At 31.1% G+C, this 12,921-nt stretch overlaps 1 long non-coding RNA gene across 1 annotated transcript; it reads left to right on the top strand.

Moving 5' to 3' along the window:
• The first annotated feature begins 1,387 nt into the window (after positions 1–1,387).
• LOC105774869 (uncharacterized) lies at positions 1,388–2,265 on the top strand. Its single transcript, XR_001127585.2, has 2 exons — positions 1,388–1,566; positions 1,859–2,265. It is a non-coding gene; the product is annotated as an uncharacterized LOC105774869 (long non-coding RNA).
• The last annotated feature ends 10,656 nt before the right edge of the window (positions 2,266–12,921 follow it).

Here is a 12,921-nt window from a genome sequence, read left to right as displayed (position 1 = left end):
TTATACCTAAACACCCACTTAATGTCGCCGTTCATGCCTTCGCTTCAAACCTCGCCAGACCTCTGATTCGAGCGCGGCGATCGTGGGCTTCACCGGCGAAGCTTAAAAAATCTTTGTACTCAGTGTTTTCTTTCTATTTATTTTGCGTATCTCCCCCTCTTTTACAAAAGACCGACTGTTTTATAGCCTAACACTAACCTATTTTCCTTGTTTTTTGTTGTTTTACATTATTTGGACTCTTTGAGTCCGTTTTGCAAGTATTTAAGGAGTGAACAACGCGCGTGGGGAGGCCGATCTCCGAGTCTTGCGGCAACTGGGCGTTGGGAGCGACACTGGAGACTATTGGGGGCTTGCGGCGCTGAACCAAACATGGGGCTAGGGTTTGGGTAATTTGGGCTGTTAGGTAGGCTAGGTTTTGGACTATTGGGCCTGGACGACCCATTTTTGTTTTGTAAATAGTCTAGGCCAATTTGGCCTTATTACACCCGAGAATAAGCTTTCATTTGAAATTTGTACAATTTTATTGCAAAATAAATACTTGACTATCTAAATTCATCGAATAGAATTGAAGCCCAGTAAGTTAGGACACAATCCTTCTTGTGAATCATGAATACCAAATTTTTTGAAAATTTACGAAATAAGATGATTGTCATGTTTCAATAAAACAAACATTAAAAAAAACAAATATACAAATATGTTTAAAAATGTTTAATAAAACGATTTAATAGACAATAGAAATTTAAAAATATTATTTGAAAATAATTTTAAAATAATTAATCCATAAAACACCTTGAAATAAAATTATATACTAAGTAATTCTAAAATAAAGTAATATGTAGTAAATGATATATATATATATATATATATATATATATATATGCTTGAAAAATAAGTGAAAATGTAAATAAACATAACAATAATCAATAATATTAAAAATAATAGTGATATATAATACAATAACAATAATAACAGTATCTTAATAACAATAATAATATTAACAAACTAATATTTAACTTAATTAGTAAAACAAATACAACGGATTAAATTATAATCAAAACAAAATTGAAAAGAAAAGAAAAAAACAAAATCAAATTAAAATAGAGGACTAATTTGCAAAATGTGCGTAACATGAAGGGCCAAAAAGGGAAACTAATCCCGCTTTCAAAACGCTGCACAGCATTGGATTAAAATGAAACAATTTCAACATTTTTGAAAACAAAAACCATGGTTTTGAAATGATGGAAAAATGAAAAGTATTAAAAACATAAATATCCCATTAATGTTTAAAACACGTGGATCTGATCGGGCTTTGGATCGGGTCACACGGTTTATCGGGTAAACCTGGCTTATACGGTGCCGTTTTGCCTACAGTATTAATACCAAAAAAATTCTTTTAACAGGACATTTCATTTCATTTTCTTCAAAAACAAATAGATCAACCTTAGCTTTCTCTGCTAGGGTTATCGAAACACATCCCCTAAACAGCCGCCAACAATTGGGCCAGACTACGGCCTCCGACGCTACTCCGGTCCTTCACTGCGACGGAGAGGATCTCAACGGCACCAAGTAAGTATCACAGGTTTCTTTCTTTTTTAAAAGTAAAAATATCATAAAAAATAAAACCCAAAAAAAAGGAAAATGTACGAAGAAAAAAATGAAAGGAAAAAAGATGAACCACCTCTAAAAAATACTCTCTGATCTCTTTTCAATAGTTTTTTTGGATCCAATTTCGTAACCCTTTTACAAAAATCATTTGGCTTTTTATAGCCGAATCTTTACAGAGAAAGCAAAAATAATAATCTTTTTCATTTTTGCTATATTTTCAGTCATTCTAATGTTGTTCGTGGTTTGTTTACAGGAAGAATGTGCATGGTGGGTGAGGGGCGACGTGCGCAACGTGCGGGGGCGACGTTGGGGCGGTTGCTGCAGGGGGTGGTTACTGCGGCGCCAGTTTGCTACCACTGCTTAGGGTTTCTGCTGTATTGTTTTTGCTGAGGTCCACACTGTAGTTGGGCTAGGGTTTAGGTTAGTGGGCTAGGTGTTGGGTCATTTGAATTTAGGTTATTTGTAAAATGGACTGTTTTTTTTATGTTTATTTATTTGGGCCCGGGCTTAAAATTGGGTATTACAGAAATTATACTTTATATTCCAACATGAAGACAATATATGGGATTGTGAGATTACGGGGTACTTGAAATATTTTGAATCCAAACAATGTCATTTTGTTCAGAATGCATAAAATAAACAAAAAGCTCTTTAGTTTAAGGTTTAAATGCAAAATCACTTCTCAAACTACACAACTTTTCCTACTTAGGTACTTAAAATTTTTTTTTTTGGGTTAGAAGTAGTACATAAACTATCAATTTCATGCCAAAACACGATGCCAACCAATAAAAACAAGGAATGTGGCATATTATTATTGGATTTTATACACTTTATGGATAAAATGAGACAAAATTGATAGTTTAGGTGCCATTTTAAAAAAATTACTTTAAATACCTAAGTGAAATAAAACCAATATAGTTCAAGGCTAATTTTGTAATTAAGCCTTAGTTTAATCAATGGTTAACAATTACAATCATATATTTGTCTTTAGGAAAATTATTTGTGTCCAGAAAATTTCATCAAGAATGTCTAGAGAATTTGGTTTTAGGCACTTGAAATCTGAAGTTTACCCATGTAGTGTTAAAATAATATTTGAATTTTTTCTCTCATGTAAAGATAATCTTTTCACATATAAAGATGTATTTATTATGCTTCCTTCCCAATGAACAAACTCAACACTGATTGACCAACTTATTTCTTCTCTATCTAAAGCTAACTTTATTACTTTTCACAATTCCAATATAAATTGTATAATTCTCCATTTGAATATCCTCATCATTCATCTTCTTTTTCTTCTTTTTTCTTCATCTTGATCTTCTTTCTATATAAACCCAAGTATGTTGCTCTCTACGTAACTGAATGTCACAAGATTTACAAAATTATTTGACAAATATGAAACCATTTTTCCATTCTTCGAAAAATATTTTTCTAAACCCTATAATAAAATGATGCATTTTGAAATTCTTTGCAATTTTAATTTTTCTCATCTCAAAAAATACGTATAGCATCTCGAAATTTTTTATTTAACATGTGGCGCTATACCAATGTTGGATAAGTGAATTTATAAGAAACTTTAGAGAACAAGTCATAAAAGGGATTATTCAAAGACTAATGTGATTTTGGATATGAGAATTAATAGAAAGAAATTTCAGAAAGAAAAATAAGGTACAAGCACCAAATTGTAAATTTTGAAAATATTAGGGACTAAAGTACTTATTTGACGAAAATGGGAAAAAATGTATATTGTTAATTTTTTTCATAGAAACGTATTGGATTATATGTTAGTGAGATGAAAATCACATTTAGACTAAATTGGAAAGATGAGAAGTACATGGACTAAACTGTAAAATTTTCAATTTTACTGAGAAAAGGCAAAGATGTAAATTTTCACCATCTATAAATCCATATCAAAAGTTATAAGTGAATCATGATATTATGAATTGATGATTGCCTATTGATGTGAATAAATTGAGCTTTGAAAAATGATAATTTTGACACAAAAGGATATTTTAATCATTTTTCGAGAATTAAATCTTTGAAGTATTATTTTATTGAGATGTTTGATATTTGGAGATGATTCGGGCTATTTGGATCATGTATAGGAAGAGTGGACCACAATTTATTAAATTATGGATTTAAAATTTGTTCGATTGGGCTTTTTGGACCATTTGAATATTTTTAAAGGGAAGAAGAGTGTAGAATCATCTTCATCCTTCCCCCAACCAACTGGCCATCATCCTTATGTGGGAGCTCTGTCCCTTTTCATCTCTTCTTGCAATTTTTTTCTCCAAAAATACTAAAAACCCTTACCACCTATTTTGGGATTTTACTAAAATCTCTTGGAACACCACTTCCTACTCTTATTTCTATCGTAATTCCTCTAATTTTCAGCCTTGGTTTTCATGGGAGTTAATAGGAGAGAATGAAAACTAGAGAGAGAATGCTTTATAAAGATTAATAATAGTGCTTTCTACTTCTCGTAACTTTGTATTTTTGATTTATACTATGAGAAAGTTATGAAAGCTTGAAGATTAATAGTTTGTTCTATATTTTATTTATGAGAAAATTTGAAAATGATGGAAATGAGGTTTTCAAGATTGTGTGGAATAAGAATTAAGGTGTTAGAAAGTTAATCTTTGATTTTTACACATTTAAGAGGTAAATAGCCTTGGATATCCTTACTCTTCCTATATTAACTTGATTAGGAAAATGATTAAATTAGGGAATAAATGTGAAATTAAGTTGTAAATATATTTGCATAAACTTCTATGAAATTAAGGGCACGTTTGGTTCGCTGTAATTGAATAGAGGTGTAATGGAATAGAGGCGTAATAGTAATTCAATTGTTTGGTTGAATGTAATGGAATAGAGGCGTAATAGTATTCTTGTGTTTGGTTGAATGGAATGATGTTGTAATAGCATAAGAAAAAAAACTAAAATGACTAGAATACCTCTTAGCAAAATTTTTTTTAGGTAGATGATTATTGTTATTGTTATTAAATTTTAATAACATTATTAATATAAATAATAAATAATTTAATCATAATTTAGCATAATTATTATTAAATATAATTTAATAAAACATATAATTTAATAAAATTCTTAATATTAAATATTCTTATATGAATTTTCTAAAATCATAATATATAATACTATAAAATATAATTTAACATAATTATTATTAAATATAATTTAATAAAATAAATAATTTAATAAAATATATAATTTAATAAAATTATTAATATTAAATATTCTTATATGAATAATAAAATCATAATATATAATACTATAAAATATAATTTAAAATAATTATTATTAAATATAATTTAATAAAATATATAATTTAATAAAATTCTTAATATTAAATATTCTTAAATGAATTTACTAAAATCATAATATATAATACTATAAAATATAATTTAAAATAATAATTATTAAAAATATAATTTAGTAAAATATATAATTTAATAAAATTCTTAATATTAAATATTCTTAGAATTTACTAAAATCATAATATATAATACTATAAAATATAATTTAAATTAATTATTTTTAAATATAATTTAATAAAAAATATAATTTAATAAAATTCTTAATATTAAATATTCTTATATGAATTTACTAAAATCATAATATGTAATGCTATAAAAATAATGTATAATCTACTTTATTATTTTTAAACTGCAATACATATTTTAATGTGCTAAAATATCATTAGTGAAACAGATAATTTAATTATTCTACAATAAAAAAATATTAGCAGTAATAAATAACTTGAGAATTATATTTTGCATAAACATAATATTCATATATTAACAAAAGGTTACATGAAATTCTATGTCATAATCCATATGTTATACAGTTTTACAACATCAAAAAGTTAGAACATTGTAATGACATACCATCCCAAATATTACAAACAGAAAAAGTTACGAAAGTATCATCAATAGAACCATGATTTTTAATGGTCAGCAAGAAATCTTCTGGCCCATTCCAACCGCACATCAGAAGGTAAACTAAAGAAAACGAGCATTTGAGTTGGATGATTTGGAATTTTGCTCAATGCTCGATAGCGCTCATCCACAGTTAAACCTTCTATTGCACACAAGGTTGGGTATAAATTTGTTGCTTTTTCTTGGATGATCTGGAATTCTTCTGACTTTTGTTGAACTACCACATCGGAGGAAATACTCCTACTGATTTGCTCACCAATGGCCCGCATGTTTTCCGCCAATAAAGTGGCAGCATCATGAAATGAAGAAGAAAAATGATCACTTGAATCAGAATTTTTTTTCTTCTTTGAAGATGTGGAACCCCCTTGGTTTCCATCTGGCCGCGGTTCCGTACCAGAAACATCCATGTCATCCAAAGAGACATCAGCTTTGCAGTCATAGAATTCGTTTCTTTCTTCATTAATATTTGTAGTAGGTACATCCTGAACATTTATTTCTTCAATAACATTAGCGGCTGTTTGAGCATCTTTCCCAGTCTCTTGATCTCTTGTGTATATGGCAGTAAGTTGGTTGTAGTAAGGGAAACTACGATGTCTGAATTGACCGGCTTCTTTATGACTCTATAAAAATGAGGAAATCATATTAGTTATAAGTTTGGTAAAAATAAGATAATAAAGACTTGAAATAATTTTTACATTTAAATAAGAGTTCCAAACCGCGTCTTCAGCAACAACGAGCTGCCTATGCTTATCCCAACCAAAACCGCTATTGTTTTGGCCATTAAGCATGTCATACACGATTGAGCAATCCCTTTTTAGTAACCTAATCCTCGATTCAATATTAGGTCTAGCCTTCAACATTGCATTGGGTAAAGCCTTTTCTAACATTTTTTCCAACTCGTTTAAATAATCGGCTTTGAACCCCGTATCAGCATTAAATGTTCCAACATTGTGCAAGTTCACCAAACAGGAAACCAATGCTGCATCTTCTTCTGGAGCCCATTTCCTTTTGGTTCCTCGAGAAGCTTGGGAAGAAACATTTGATTCTAAAACACCTGACATAATTATCTTAAGAAAAAAAACAAATTAAAATTAAGTTTAATATTATGAATCAAAAGGTGAACACTTTATAAAATTAAAATTAAATTCAATATCATGAATCAAAAGCTCAACACTGTATAAAATTAAGTTTAATATCATGAATCAAAAGGTGAACACATGATGAATGAAAAGAAATTAAATTATAATTCAACAAGTTTAGTACAATACAAAAAACAATTCAAACACTACCAAAGTTTCACAAACTAGATACATAAAATAACATAAACAAATTAACTCAAACTCATTTTGTCCCTAAACCTAACTAATTTCTAGATGCTTTCCATTCATCGAACATTTGGTTGGCTAGTTCCATCCTCCAAGTAGCCCATGCATCCGATGGATGAATATTTACGATATTCGGTTCATCGTCATCTACCACATTACTAGGTAATCTTTTTCCCACCTCCGCTTCAATAGGATCAATACTCATATGGGTTCGAATAAAATTATGGAGCAAACAACGTGCAATAATGATTCTATTGTGCACCCTTACAGGATAGAATGATGGACTCCTAAGTATTCCCCATCTAAGTTTTAATAACCCAAAGCATCTTTCAATAACATAACGTGCTGAGGCATGTTTCATATTAAAAAATTCTTGCGGAGTACTTGGCTGATAACCTTGACGCCACTCATTCAAATGATAACGTTGTCCTCTAAAAGGTGTAAGAAATCCCTCACAATTTGTGTATCCAGCATCAACTAGATAATAACAACCTATAAATTTTTTTTAAAATGATTAATTCCCTAAAAAAAGTTTGATCTTAATGAATAATTCAAAGTCCTCTAACTATCCACTTTACCATGAAGAACTTTTAGTCCATGTCTCCTACTAATGGCATCTCGAAGAACCCGTCCATCGCAGAATGTAACCTTCCCAACCAGAAGAACATAAACAAATTGTATATCGTGTAAAACGCCTAGCATATTTGTTGCTATGTCACCTTTTCGCTCGATATCTAGGTTTATCAACTGTTGAACCCTAATCTTGATGTGGGTTCCATCAAGAGCACCTAAGCAATTCTATATCACATGTTATAAAACCTTGAGTTAGGATACTAAATTTAAATCTAAATCAACTAAATTATGTACAAGCTATATATAAAACTCAGTCTAATACCTTAAACCATTTCCACTTTGTGTCTCAAGAATTAGTCAGTAATTGGCTCGCTTTTAAATAACACATCTTGTAAGCGTATGACAAGATTTAAAACACTATGAAATGATCTCGCTAATGCTTTTCCTGCACCTATTAAAGTGATGCTTGATAACTCGATTTTTAAGGTGATGGGAAATGATATGTAAAAACATTGCCACTTGCTCATCAACAAGCATGTTCCTTGACGACTTCAATCCCCCTAACGTTTGTAACATCTCACATAGTTTAAAAAAGGAAAATCTATTCATCCTAACTTGTTCAATACAGGTCTCGTCACTAGCATATATAAGCCTTTTCACATAATCCCGTTTTGCATAAAAACCTAAAATATAGGACCTAATCCTTGGTCTATAAGTACGTAGGTTATGGCTGGCACCCAATGTAAGTAAGAACCAACTCGCAATTCTACAAATTTGCAACCATATTGTCAATGCAATACCAATTCTTTTACGCCTCACACTTTGTGCAATTAAAGGCAGACAAGCCATTATTGCAAGATATTAGTGTGTTCCATATTATCAAATTGTAGTAAAAGGGTCACATTTCTCCAATCATAATTTCAATAAAAGAAAAATAAAATAAAATAATTTAATTTCCAAAGAACTTACAGTGATTGTGTGAATACAAGACTTATATTATTAAAATTTTATATTTTAAACATTTAAAAAACTATATAAGTAACTTTCTAAGTTGTTAAAAAGATGCAAGAACATGAAAGCATCTATCACATTCCAAAAACCATTTAACTATCAATTAAAAGAGCCATTAGCTTAGAATTTTGCACAGAGGGCCATAGCAACGTATCCAATCAATGACTCATGAAGGAAAGTGTCTCTAATTCATGCGCTTATAAGCACGTATGACTACGGTAGGTGCTTAAGCAAGAAGGGAAATAAGCGTCTCACAATATACAAACAAAACAAAATGGAGAAAGGGGAAAAAGAAGTAAAAAAAATCTAGGCAAACACTCACACACTGCGGCAATTACTTGGATCAAAACCAGGAGGCAGATTTCCACTTGGGATTGGCTCTATTTTCAGAAAAGAAAAGTGAAAAATTAAAAAGAGGGGAAAAGACTAATTGACTGTGCATGTGTGCTAGAGAGATGGCAACTAAACATTATCTAAACACAATCATTTCTCAACATTTTCAAAACAAAATGAAGATTAAGATTAGCAGTAAACTAAATAAAACTAAAGAAGGGAGAACCACAAGTAAATGAGAAATAAAACAAAATAGAGAACCTAGTAGCTTTCCCATTGAACTTCGTATAAGAGAAATAACAACATTTGAACTTCAAGCAAATGTAAATGTAAAATATTCCGAATCAAAACAATCTTTTATCAAAATTCAAAACAATCTAAAAAGAACTTGGAACTTTTGGTGCGATCAATCAACAACTGCCACCATTAATTATCACCTCAATAGTGTCATGCTAATAACCAAATATGCATGTTTTTGTTCTAAATTTCTTTCATTTGTTGTTTGTTTAACATGAATTGGCAACATAAGCTGCGTCGTTCACATGATAAGAATAGGAGCATGATTGTAGACGGTGCAGAGCTACATATTTCAATTCTTGTAGATCAGGATATAGTTGGTTCAAACTGAAACCATACAGTTTTATTGACAAAATAGAAAGTACTATATCATTTTCTAAAATCATGGATATATCGTGGTTATTCTCCTCCATAAACCACTAGAAAGATCAAACAAACCCTAATATATAAGCCCCCTTGAACTACATTTCCCCTCAATGATCCCCAATTGCTCATTTTTGCTGCAAAGTTGGGTCTAAAACTAAAAACAATTCATTATTGTAGTTCACTTGCAGAACAACTGCTACATTATAGCTACATATTTCAATTCTTGCAAATCTGGATGTAGTTGGTTCTAAACTGCAACCATACGGTTTTATTGACAAAATAGCAAGTACTATATCATTTTCTAAAAGCATGGAAATATCCTAGTTATTCTCCATAAACTACTAGAAAGAATAAATAAATCCTAATATATAAGTCCCCTTGAACTACATTTCCCCTCAATGATCCACCATTGCCTCATTTTTGCTGCAAATTGGGGTCTAAAACTAGAAATAGTTCATTATTGTAGTTCACTTGCAGAGCAGCTGGCTAGTTTTTTTATATCAACATCAGAACACCTTGAATACCAACGACCTCCGAATCAAGTTTAATTGGTGACCCTTAAATTTATGATGAAAGCAGCATGTGGTTCAGTTCAAACTTTGTTTGTTGCCTATAGAGCTCTCTAAAGCATTACTAAGGGATTTAAATGATTGGTATAATATTCATTATATTTGCTAATAATCGATGTGAATAAACAAATAAAATGATAAAAAAGAAAATAGAAGCTACAAGAAATACTAAAAATAAAGCTACGTCAACAATGGTATCATGAGAAAGAAAATTAAAAATCTGAATTAAGTAAAAAAAGAGAGAAAAATCTAAAGGAGAGACAAATAAGGGGACAAAGGGCTGGTTTTGTTGGAATAACCAAAGTTGTCCAATTTTCCACTAAAAATCAGAGCTAAAATTCTAGGAAAAAAGAGGATGGTTTGGTGCAATTGGTAAATTCAGATCAAAGACGAAGAGAAAAATCAAAGAAAATACAAAAAAATAGATAGAGCATGTAACTTGGAAATAGCCGCCGATAAAGTGAAGAAGCACTTGCTGAAACAATTGGGCCGGAGATCTGAGACGGTGGAGTCGGGAAAAGATGCCAAGATGAAAGTGAAACGGGAGCGGGTGGAGGTGACTTTGCTGGCAGCTTCTGTTTGATGTTGGGAGGGAGAGGGTGGAGGTGGCTTTCGAGTTGGTAGGGTAAAACAGGGCATAGAAATCGGGAGGGTAAAACGGGAGCTAAACTGAGCTTTTGGAAGGGAATAGAAATCGACCAATTTTGGAATAGAGGCGTAATGTAATAAGCCCGTAATAGGGCATTACACCCAACCAAACAGATGAATAGATGGGGCCCACGAAATAGGGCTGTAATGGCATAGCCATTACACCCAACCAAACATGCTGTAAATGGTATAGAGGTTATGGTATTGTAAACCTTGGTTATAAAGTGCCTCAAGTACTTACTATTGTGATGAGTGTAACACCCTCACCCGTCCCAACGGGTGCGAATGGGAGGTGCTACTGGAACACTTTCCAAACCAGAATCAAAATTTTCCTTTAATAAAACTTCATTTGGCAACCTTATAGATTTTCTTTAAAATAATTCTAAATGTTCAAGAAAGAGTAAAATAAAATTTTAAAATCATTTGGAAGATGTTCGAGGGTGTCAGAGGTGCTAGAGACCCAAAATGAACCATAGAAAGTCAAAACGACTCCAAACAGCGTAATTGCTTGAGTCTGTGGCACTTGTTGTGGTAGAACTGCCTACATGTACCAATATAAGTGCTCCAAGCTACACATAGGGGTATTATGCCTTACTTGTGTTGATACCCCTAAGCCCCAGTTTTGAAACCACGACCCGTGAAGCAAAAAATTGACTAAAAAAACTCTAAAATATGTCTAAACATTACCATATCATTTCAATATGAATCAAATCATTGTAAATCAACATTTAAGTTCATTTAGGCATGATAACATGGCATAAACATATTCAAATTGGAATGACATGAATTTTTGCTAAACAAACTACAAAAGATTTTAAAACACATCATTCGAATTACAATATTTATATTCAATATGAGACTTAGTATACATATCACTAACCTATTACAAATTACACTTTAACATTTAAAAAAAACCTTAAAGGATCGACGAGTGAGGCGATGCTCTCTAGCTATCATAGCGACTTCTTACAAGTTCATACCTATGTGATTTAAACAACTAACACATGAACTATAAAGCTTGGTAAGTAACAAGGACAATGAAACTTATCTCAGGTCTTTATTATTGTTGAGCCCTTCAAATGAATCATAGTATTAAGTTCATTTAAGCCACATTATTACCATTTTAACCCTTTCATATGAGTTGGTTAAGTTCATTTTAGCCATATCGTCAGGCCATGTAACAAATTGTGGTCGTGTGGACCTAATTGTAAAATCTTGTAAACATTCACACAACCTGGCTATGTCTGAGATTGTGTCTACCCAAAATCACCCTAATCAAATAGAGCACACAACTAAGTCACTTGCCTGTGTGTGCAAAAATGTAACTTATAATGCAAGTCACATGCATCAACTAGTTACTTAAACCACAAGCATACCATTAACCATTCAATAGACCTGTACAAAATACACCAAAAGCATATCAAAACATGTCAATTTTCTAGTTCTAACCAATATGCCATAAGGCACCATCACAACTAATAAGCAATGCCGATGAATTTCCTAATTCATACCAAGTTTGAGAATAACTAAGGAAATGCCATATAAATCATCAAAACTTCCAAAACTTCTATTCTTTATCCTTAACCATGTATCAATATATATTTTTCTATATAATAAACATCAAAAGGACCAATGCACATAACATATCTATAACATCCAAATCAAATACCAAACTAGTATGCCATATGCTCCAACAAATCTCACCTATTCAATCAATTCATAACATAACTAAATCATGCCAACCATTTATATGAATATCTCATTTTACTATGCTTAACAACCATATTCAAATTCACCATTTCAAACAATGATCAAGCATATCAAAAGTTTATCACACACGATACTATATAAATCACAAATTATACTTTGCTTTTATAAAGCATTTATATGCAATTTATCCCCTATTACATGCCACATAAACAAAATAAACGATTAAAAGTCTACCAAATAGAGGCTGGATAGTTTGATCTTCAAGCTAATCTTATCGTTGAGTTTCGCAAAACTATAACTACAAGAAATAGGAAAACAAAATAGGGTAAACTTCAATTGAGCTTTATAAGTTCACATGAAAATTGAACTTTAACATACCTTATTATTATAACAATTTAAGTATTTGAACATAAAAACACGAAATGACATATTCTCGGCATCCTTACTCTTTCGAATACAACTCCACAAAATAACCAATAAGTTAGTATTTCACATAACAAGATCATAACATATAAATACATATACATGTAT

The sequence above is a fragment of the Gossypium raimondii genome, chromosome 6 (assembly GCF_025698545.1).
Source record: "Gossypium raimondii isolate GPD5lz chromosome 6, ASM2569854v1, whole genome shotgun sequence".
In the NCBI taxonomy this organism is placed as follows: domain Eukaryota; kingdom Viridiplantae; phylum Streptophyta; class Magnoliopsida; order Malvales; family Malvaceae; genus Gossypium; species Gossypium raimondii.
The sequence above is the reverse complement of the archived record's forward strand: the minus strand, read 5'-3'. Positions and strand labels throughout refer to the sequence as shown.